This window comes from Lactuca saligna, chromosome 4, assembly GCF_052625555.1.
Source record: "Lactuca saligna cultivar CGN05327 chromosome 4, ASM5262555v1, whole genome shotgun sequence".
Classification (NCBI taxonomy): Eukaryota; Viridiplantae; Streptophyta; class Magnoliopsida; order Asterales; family Asteraceae; genus Lactuca; species Lactuca saligna.
Genome location: NC_136420.1, coordinates 36195716 through 36206541, shown reverse-complemented (window position 1 = coordinate 36206541; position 10826 = coordinate 36195716). Strand labels below are relative to the sequence as shown.

The window sequence follows — 10826 nt, the reverse complement described above, 5'->3', positions numbered from 1 at the left end:
GTTCTTTTCATGCTCCTTCAGCTGTCTTGATGCATATGCTATCACTTTATCTCGTTGGGTTAAAACACAACCGAACCTAACTCCAGATGCATCACTATAGACTACAAAGTCTTCAACTCCTTCGGGTAAAGAAAGAATTGGTGCTTCACATAATTTCTTCTTCAACTTCTCAAAGGCTTCCTTATGATTTTCACTCCAAGTATAAGTAGCTCCTTTGTGGGTCAAGGCTGTCAATGGAGTCGCGATTGAAGAAAAGCCTTAGATAATTCAGCGATAATATCCAACTAATTCTAGAAAGCTTCAAATCTTCATAGGACCTTCAATCGTAACCTTCGAGTTACATAATAAATCTTTATTGAGCACTCCTTCTTCTTCTTGGAATAAGTACTTTCCTTCATGTTCTAATGTGATACAATCACAGTTCAACATGTATTATTTCTAAACTTTCCTTCATGTTCTAATGTGATACAATCACAGTTCAACATGTATTATTTCTAACTACCAACTTCTTTAACAATGAGTGTGATACTTCTGTTGATCACTTTGATCATCTTTCATTTCAATCTTCTGGCTTAAGTCAAATGTTACATCGAACTTGGTTCTCTGAACCACATAATAAACTCATCGTGGTCGGACTCAATTTGATATGAACTCTAAGGTCGGAATAACAATCATTTTCTTAGTCATTACCAAAACGATGGTAACGACATACTAGAACAAGACGGAATCAAATAATAGCTTATTGGTAACCTTGTGACTTTCCCTGATCCAAGTGCGAGTCCTATGCTTCCAGTAGTATAGATCTCTACTACTATTCACACCTACTCATACTCGTCCCAAGTACTGTCTCGCAGTCCCCAAGTCCTAAAATCACAAAACAATTTAACACATACGAATGTGTCCAATTAATCATCAAATTTTTGTAAACTCTACTAGGACTTCTTTCACGCGTATCTTCAATGATCAACTCTACTTGAACTTGGTTGGTGATGGAAATTCCAAATGATTGGGACAACTTCAAAATTTACACCAGCCATTCTATTCATCAGGCGACAAAATCCAGGGTTTATTTTATTTCCTTGAAACGATTACACAAAGGTTCAAGTTTACCCTATACTATGCCTCTCATAGGCAAAACTACTTGTTACTATTCACATTACTACTTCGTAATTTGATCTTCGGGTATCAAGTCTTGACTTCTACTTGCTAGTGTTATTAATTGCTTCGTCAAGGATATCCTGAAATTCCTTTGGCGTTGATGGTGCACTTGGCCTTGTTACTTCATTGTTCTTCGGACAATTCTTAGAAATATGGCCTTTTTCTTTACATCCGTAGCACACCTGCTTGGGAATCATACACTTATTGGCGTAATGCCCTATTTCTCCACACTTGAAGCACTTCACCTTCCCGTCACAATTCCTAGAGTGTTTATTTTTGCACTTCCCGCACCATTTTCCTTTATCTCTTCTTTTTCCAAACTTTGAGGATATGTTTCTCTTGTTGGGCCTTGAAGACCCCTCAAATTTCCTCTTCTCGCCAACTTCAACTTTGTTGGCAGTGGTGTCATTGATCATTTCCTCAATAGACTTAGCAACCCTAATAGTTGCCTCAAGAACAGATGTCTGACGTACTGGCACAATAAGTTCATCCTTACTTTGTTGAATTAAACGTTTTGTTTCTTCCATCTGTTCACCTAACATCGTATGTACCATTGCCTGCACTCCAGTCATCGTGATTGGCTCAGGCTGTGGATTATCACTTCCGAACCCACTTTGAGTACTTGCCATTTCGATCTATACACCAATTGTAGGTGAATTTAGATCTTCATTTTTGTTAGATGTTAAGTCTTCGAAACATTTATATGTTAGTTCCAATATCGTAGTCATACGCTTAGAATCCTACACACATAAGGTTTCCAGATCCGGTCGGCAACAGACCATAGATCCGAACAATAATATCATGTATAGCAAACACATAACATTTAGCATATAAAACCATTTTAGGCATCTTTCCTAAAATATACTAGTGCTCACACCTCACAATCATCGCTTAGCATTCTAAGTTTAAGTCTAGAAATCCTACAAATTCCTAGTTCCCTTAAACTAATGCTCTGATACCAACTGTGACATCCCCAATTTCACGGCCAGAAAAGACCGGTTTTGTTTATACTTTATTTCAAAATCAGAGTAACCTTTTAATAAAAGAATTGCGGAATTGTCCCAAAACAATAATATGATAAAGATTTATCAAAAGCATTTCCTTAGAAATGTATTTCATTAAAAGACTTGGGATGTCATGTTCGATATAGTACATAAGTATAAACAGTACATTATAAGCCTTACAACAGTTATTTACAACTAATGGCCTATAATTCAAAAGTCCCTCATCATCATCATAATTATGCTCTGAGTCCACTACCTGTAAAACAGAAAGTTGAGTGGGTCAAGCTTGGGAGCCTGGTGAGCATATAGGGTTTTCAACCCATAAATAATAATAAATTTATTAATTTCATAGATCAACAATAAATTTACTAATTTCATCAATCAACAATAACCCTGATTACCCATTCCCGTTACCCTCACTTTACGTCCCTAAACACCTATACAAGGGACCTAGTCTCAGGATTTTATCATCGGGATGGACACTATTGCTAAGGGGGTTCCTCAACAATAAATGTCCTAAAGGCAACCATGAGGGGGATGGAGTAGATCGGTTAACACATCGTTCACAACACCTACAGGTTGCGAGCCTGCTAGCGTTCCACTAGACTGTCTAAAAGAGTCCGTGGTCGTCATCCATGCTCCGCTAGATGACTGGAACAACAACAACATCGAGGCCTCTCATCATTTTAACACACATCAACTATTTTGTCTACCCATGTTCTACCCAACATATTTGTAGATAAAATACATATACAGTTTATAACTTGTATAAAACATTGTGTTCAACAATCATCTCAAATAAACAATCAATATAATTACACATAACACGTATTTTATAGAAAATACTTCATATCTATGTGTAAGATGAAAGTGACTATACACTCACATGGTTTGATGATAATCGGGCAGCAATTCGTTCCTTAAAATGATCGTTTCTGATAAAACCGGGAGTTTTATTCAGAAACCGGGCTCTGCGAGAGTTGGAGCTTCAAAACCGAAAAGACAAAATTATCCGGGTTTTTGGGCACTTCGGGACATATTCCGGGCTTTAAAAATGATATCGGGGCTTCGGGGGAAGTCAAAATAGTCAAAATATAAGTTTAGGGGTGAAAAATGACAACTTTGCAATTCTAGTCAGCAAATCTCGCATCCCTCTTATTTATAGGGTGCGAGTCCGAGGGGTGATTGGCTAGGGAAGCTCCACGTAGCTACTTGCGAGGCTCGGTCACGAAGGGAGGAGGTGGCTGCGAGGGAACGAGGATAGGTCGCGAGGCTGGTCGAATCCGGAAGTAACACGCGTCGGATGCAGCGAAGGTCAGTGAGGCTCGGAAGCAAACGACGCGTCGGAGGATGCGAAGGCGAGACGTGGCTGCTTCGGATTCTTCCACACAGGCGACACGCGCTTGATTCCGGATGGACCTCGGCTTCGGCCTATCAGAGGCTGGCACGCGTCGGTCTCGGATTCGGCCACGACTCGGCGACGCAGCAGCTTCGGCCTTGATGACGTGTCCGGTTACTGTTCATGCGAAAATTTCCAAATTTTGAGCCCCGAACTTCAAAAATCCATAACTTTCGCATACGAGCTCCGTTTTTGACGTTCTTTATATGCACGCGTAGCTAAAATCATGCTCTACAACTTTTGTTTAGACTTCATCGGCTAATTTTGACTTTAATTTTAATATTATTATTTTTAACAGATCGGGACAGGATAATCCGTTAAAAATTCATAACTTCTTCATCCGACGTCCGTTTTTGTCAGTCTTTTTACCGTTGTACTACTATTGACGAGACCTTCGATTCTCGTTTAGGTTGTGTCGGCTAAATTTCGCTCGATCTTAAATTCGAGTATTTAGCTGTCTACTGCTAAGCTAAAACTTAGAAAAATCATAACTTCCTCATACGAAGTCAGATTTGGGCGTTCTTTTTATCGAACTTCTCATTTTAACGAATACTACGACTTTAGTTTAGATTGTTAAGGCTAAAAAGCACTTTATCGTAATATTCACTTTTTACGCTTCCCAGTGCCGTGCCGGTTTTGTCGTGAAACTTCGACAGGTCATAACTTCTTCGTTATAACTCGGATTTCGACGTTCTTTATATCTCCGGAATCCTTGTTTCGGCCATTACAACTTTCTTAAAAGATATCGGATTTTTATAATATTTATTTTAAATGCTTATTTTTATTATTAATTAATTAAATCATAATAATTAAGCAAATAAGCATATAATTCACATAATATTCACATAATTCCTCTTTACTACTTCAAAATGAGTTACAAAGGTTGACCTAGACTATTACAAATTTATTAATGCTTTTAACCCAGAAACACGGGCGTTACACCTTCAGTCCACCTGGTCCACCCTCCGAGTCTAGCCATATCCATCGAGTTTGCAGTGCGGTTGGTCCGCCCGCACCGGGCCTTCAACCCACCTGGTCCACTCTCTGAGTCTACAGTATGACTGGTCCGCCCGCACCGGGCCTTCAGTCGGCCTGGTCCACTCTCCGAGCCTCTGCACGTCTGGTCCACCCTCGTGGGGCCTATAGCCTATCGAGACCGCTCGCTGGGCCTTTGGAATATGCGGTTCACCCTGGGTATGTTGGCTTACAACACAAAGCAGGAACCGCCTCAACCCAACCCCAGTCAACCAACCATGTGCACATAAACATATAACCATATAATAATTAATCATCAATCAACCGATCTAGCAGATCACATACATAACATACTCTAACCAGGATACTGACCTTAACCAGGTCTCAAACATATACCATCCTAACTACCAAGATGCAAGCATATAGCAAAGCAAAAACATAACAACTACCCGGATTCCCATCCGATAAAGGGCCGGCCTTGGTGCCTTAGACCCTATCGATATAGTGAGGATACTCTCCTCACAACTGCTGACTGAAGATATAAGATCACGCTGCTCCAACCTCCGACACGAACTCCACCACTTATCAATACCAAATGACTGAACTCAATAAATACCAATAATTACCAAAATACCCTTGGAAGTCAACTGGTCAATTCTTGGTCAAAGTCAAAGTCCTCAGTCAAAGTCAAACTTCCTGACTGACTCTACTTGCCGAGTCAGCCCGGTGACTCGTCGAGTCCCTATGCTCTGAAAACTCCCATATCGCGACCCAACTCGCCGAGTCGCCCCAAGACTGGTCGAGTCCCATGAAATCTGAGTCCCTTCATGCTCAACCCACCCAGTCATCCTTCGACTCACTGATTCACGACTTAACCAGAAAAGGTTAGGATTCCTCGACCAGACTCGCCGAGTCCAAGGCAACATTCATCAGACTCGCCGAGTTGTTCTTCCAACTCGTCAAGTTCCTGCCTATCTTCATCCAACTCGCCGAGTCCACCCATGCGACTCGCCGAGTATCTTCAGCTCTTAACTCATGAAGTGGCTTTTTAATCCATGTTGGGGCTCCAATCCAGATCTATCCTTCTACAAGCTATTCCTCACGTAAAGTTGCAAACTTTATGTGATTCCAAGAATATATAAACTCAAAACACATTAGGGCTTGGGTTTTAGACAAAAGGGGCTTCACCAATCATCTAAGGACTGAAACTTTATGAACTTATGACTCAAAAGAGGTTCAGATCTGAAGTTTCAGCTTCAGATCTAGCTTCTAAAACAATTCCCTTAACCAAGGAAAACCCTAGCCTCCACATATGAATGATTCTAGAAGAAAAGGTCAAGGTAACAGCTTAATACCTCACAAATGTGTCCCAAACTGGAGTGGGTTCTGGATCCACACGATATCCTTGATGGTTGCCTCTTGCTCTTCAAGTCTCCTCCACCAAATTCACTTCTCAAAGCTCCAAACACTCTCCAAGCTCTAACTCACGGCTATTAGGGTTTCTGGGACTCAAAGGGAGTGTAGAGAGGGTAGTATGTTCTTTATATATAGCACAAACTCCGGATTAGGTTTTTCTCATTCCAGCACCAACTCGCAGAGTCCAGCCTCCGACTCGCCGAGTTGGTCACTTAACGTGTGACCAGAAACGCGACTCGACTCGCCGAGTCGATCCCTCCTTTATTACACCAAGCACCCTGAACTTGCACTTCTGAACTTGGGGTGTTACAGAGAGAGAGAGAGAGAGAGAGAGAGAGAGAGAGAGATGTGTGTTCATTTATTTTAACTATTTATTGTGTGGATTTAAAGATAATTATGGACCAATCATTTTAATTATTAACATTTAATTATTTAATTAAATATATAAGGGTAGTTTGGTAGATTGAAAAATAAATAAATTGGTTTAATTTAAATTCAATCCTATTATTATGGTAACTGCTTTATTCATTAAGCGTATAATTATAATTATGGTAGATATTTTCTTTCCTTCCATTCCTTACGACATTGATCATCGACATTCACTGATTTTATTTCATTTATTCTATCTCTCTCGATCTCCCTTTATGTTCTCATCCCTCCCATGTCCTGATCCAGCCATCAAAGGACTTCAAAAAAACCTCACCACCTCCTACACTGCCCCTATCTCAATAAAAATCGGCATTTCAATTGAAGAACCACCCTGAAAATTTAAGCTAAAAATTAGGGCTTTTTATTGTTTACCATTCCACTATATATCGTTGTTCCCCCATCCTCCATCGAATCATTTTTGTTGAAAGGGAAGGCATACAAGTACTCATCTGCTTCCAAGCTTTGATTTGGAGATAGTCGGCTTCCATGTATGCGCTCTATAATCTTATTTGTCTCCTCACCCCTATCTCATCTCTCGCTTCCCTTCCTTTTCCATTTTTTGTAACACAATCCAAGAAACAAACCCACCATGGAAAACGATGCTGGCATATGCTTTCAAGAAGTCTGATACTACCCCTATCTCAAGAAATAGAAACAGACCCACCATGGAAAACCTAGTAAACAGGTGAGAAGTGATGTTCAAAAAAGCTTCAACCTTTTCTTCTTCAAGGTCTCACATTTATTTTGGGTTTGAACCTGGTTTGAGCTTTTTCATTATCTAATTTTGGTTTATTCGTGCGTTAATACAACTAAGTTTTAGAATTTGTATCACATTTCTTTCTATATTTGATTATATTGAACTGTTGTGGTTATGTTATAGGATGGATATCGACTTATTTTGATGGCTCCATCCAATAGTTTCACCAATTAAGTTGTTAATGGCGAGTCCCCCGTTCTATTCACTACCTTCATTGCCAAACTTAAGTACACATCCAAGACAAATTTATCTATTTCTGGTTTTTGGTGCCCAAACTGCTTCTTTCTTGATTATTATTTGCAAAAGTTTTATCTTGCAATTTTCAATTCGTAAACAAATACTTTATTATGAAGGTGTAAGAGGTTAAAGGTAATGACATCTTTTGTTTTGTTTATTTATTTTTATAGCTATTCACGCTCTATTATGCCTATTTATGTTTTTAAAATAAATATAATACATATTAAATCAAAAAAGAATTGGTTAACTCGTCGAGTAGGCGGTGTGGTTGGGATTGAAAGTTAGTTTGCGGTTGGGGTTGAGATAAGAATTGAGTTTCTTGAACCACTTCAAACGGATCAACATCCACATTCGGACGAGGTGTTGGTTAAGATTGGTTGTAGTAAAATCTCATCGGTTGAGAAGAGAACATATTAAATGGAAACATTTGCAGAGCCATTGTAGGAAAGTAGAAGCTAGCGGGAGAGTGAATTGATTGATCAAATGTAACAACCCATTATTTCAGATCATTATAATGACTAAAAGTCAATTTTTGTAATCTCTTTGTAAAATAATAAAATAGCATCAACAATGAAATGTTCAAAAAGCTCAGTTTGAGTATACTATGTAGTATATATCGTAACAAGGTTTCCAAAAATATAAAGAACACAAAAATCCGAGTTATAACGAAGAAGTTATGATTATTTAAAGATCCGTAACAATACCGGTAAAACACTGTTAAGTCTAAAACGAGAAATTTCAATAAAATACTTATTAGCCTTAGGTATCCAAATAAAAGTAGTAGACATCATTAAATCGTGAACATACATAAAAAGAACGCCCAAATCTGACTTTGTATGAGGAAGTTATGATTTTTCGAAGTTTCGGGATAATGGTAGATAGCTAAAAACATGAAATAGAGATCAAACGATTTTTAGCCAAAGCAACCTAAACGAAAGTTTAAGATCACAATAAGAGTATCGCAACGGCAAAAAGACAGACAACAACGGACATCAGATGGAGGAGTTATGAATTTTTAACGGACTCTTCCAGTCTCGGTCTGTTAAAATATATTATTAAAAATAAGTTCAAAATTAGTCGATGAAGTCTGAACGAAAGTTGTAGAGCATTTTCTCACCTACGTGTGGATATAAAGAACGTCGAAATCAGAGCTCGTACGTGAAATTTATGGATTTTACAAGTTTAGGACATGAAATTTGAGGCTGTCAGGCAGCCCACGACGTGAGCCTGTGACTGATGGGTTCCAGATCTGGCAGCAGACGTCTCGTCCATGGAAGAGGATAAGATCGACCTCACGACGTGAGCAAGCCTATGCTCACAACGTGAGACCCAAAAATCAGCCTATAAATAGAACCCAAGGGGTTCCGAGTTTAGTTGCTCAATTCTCTTCACTCTCCTCCTTCTACTCTCTATTAAGCCCCTCTAAACCACCCCGAAGCCCCGATAACACTCCTGGAACACGATGTGAGTCTCGATGCCCCCGAGATTCCCGAGAAATCGACTTCTTTCTAGTCGAAGTGTTGCATGAGTCAAGCCTTGTCTTCTTCAAACCATCACATCTACCAAGTGAGTTCATACCCCCATTTCTACGCTTTTAAATGTTTTATAAATATTTTGAACATATTACGGGGGAGAATACAAGTAAACACTCGGTTAATTCCGAGTGCAAATATGGAAACTTTTGCTATGCTTTGCATGTGATTATCTTATCTATAAAAATGGAATTGTTAAGCTTGCAAAACACATTTTACATGGTCTTATCCTTATAGGATGAAACAAAACCATACTATTATGAATCTCATCTATACAAATGCATTATATCAAGGATAACCACTCTTCTTAAACTATTTTATGCATTCAAGAAAACACAAATTATGCCTTTGTTAACATTGTTAAAAATGATAATCATTGCATACAAACTCATCATATTCAATACGCGACTTAGTTGAGAATTCGTGAGACGATTCGCCTTCACTCTACCTTTTGTTAAAGGTACCAACAAAAGTCCTGTTTATAACCAGAATCTCCCATTTGGAGAACGTGATAAGTGTGTATAGATCTATACGATACTAATGATCCCACATCCTGACTGTTAGCTACAGTCCTTTGGGTGACAAGTGTCATAACATCTCGACGCCTGAAGAACGTCGCCACATGCAAAACTATGATAGTATGGTTATAATAACTCACCGGATAGACAATTATTATGGTATTATGATTTCGGTGGAAAGTAACTATTAATGTTATTTTTCATATTTTTCAAGCTCGATCTTCATATAGTTTTATTATATAAAACTATACCTCTATCTTTTTAAGCATATTATAGTTGCTTACATTTTATGGTCTTGGACATTTAAGACTGCTATTCACAATTGGAAAATAAGGGATTTTCCTGGTTCAACTATTTACAATTCATACAACGATCTTTCATACTCATTGCATACATCTATAAGAAAATCAAGGATTTTCTGGAAAACAAACACGAACTTTCGAATGGCATACATTTTCTCAAAACACTACTTATGAACTCACCAACTTAATTGTTGACACTTTTTCTTGAAATAACTTGTATTCTCAGGAAATCACTAAGCCAGGTACCAACTACTTTTGAAGATTAACGCGCTAGCGTTAGTAACATATTTTGGATCACCATATAGTATTTGATATTCAAACATGTAATACATACAATCATGTAAACTTTTCAAATATTTATATTATGGTTGTGTGTACTTTCTTTACTATTCAATTGTTATGATACTGAATATGACGTCCTCCGCCCCCAAACATTTCCGTCGTTCTGGTTTGGGGGTGTGACATCAAATGATGGTCGATAACTTGGTGGTGATGGAAGGTTTGGGGTGGAAGGTTTGGTGATTGAGTGTTTGGAGGTGGAAGGTGTAGTGATGGAAGGTTTGAAGATTTCTTTTTGTTGGTTCTTGGGGTATTTTTTGCTTGATATGAAGACATGTTTCGTTGGTGGATTGAAAGAGTTTATGAGAGATATGATATTTTGTATGGAAGGTTCTGTTGAGTTGATAATCAAGTGAATTTGGTAGAGTTCATCAACCTCGATCATAGTTGAAGACTTTCTTTTCCAGGCCGCATTGATATGATCAATGTAATTCCTTTCCGCTATATAGGCAGATTTATGTTTCTCCGAAGCAAATAGGTATGGGAATCTATTGGAGAGTGTTGAGCTTCTAAACCATACATCTGTCCAAAAGCAAGTGTGTTCTCCATTACCTACATTCACAGAAAACATATTACTCAGAGCAATCCCAAGTGAATCTATATCTCCCGTTACCTTAACAATGTTACCACATACCCCGTTTAAATTGTTTTTAGATAACGATGACAATGGCTTCCTATGGATGTTATGTATTCCCATAATGACAGATTTCAATATCGAGTTCTGGGGACCTTTTAGCCTCAAGATCCATTTCATTATAAG

The 10826-nt window shown here is 38.5% G+C and overlaps 1 long non-coding RNA gene across 1 annotated transcript; it reads left to right on the top strand.

Annotated features, from left to right (window-relative positions):
* The first annotated feature begins 6538 nt into the window (after positions 1-6538).
* LOC145041605 (uncharacterized) lies at positions 6539-7532 on the top strand. The gene is made up of 2 exons (XR_013680305.1): positions 6539-7066; positions 7262-7532. It is a non-coding gene; the product is annotated as an uncharacterized LOC145041605 (long non-coding RNA).
* Positions 7533-10826: the final 3294 nt, after the last annotated feature.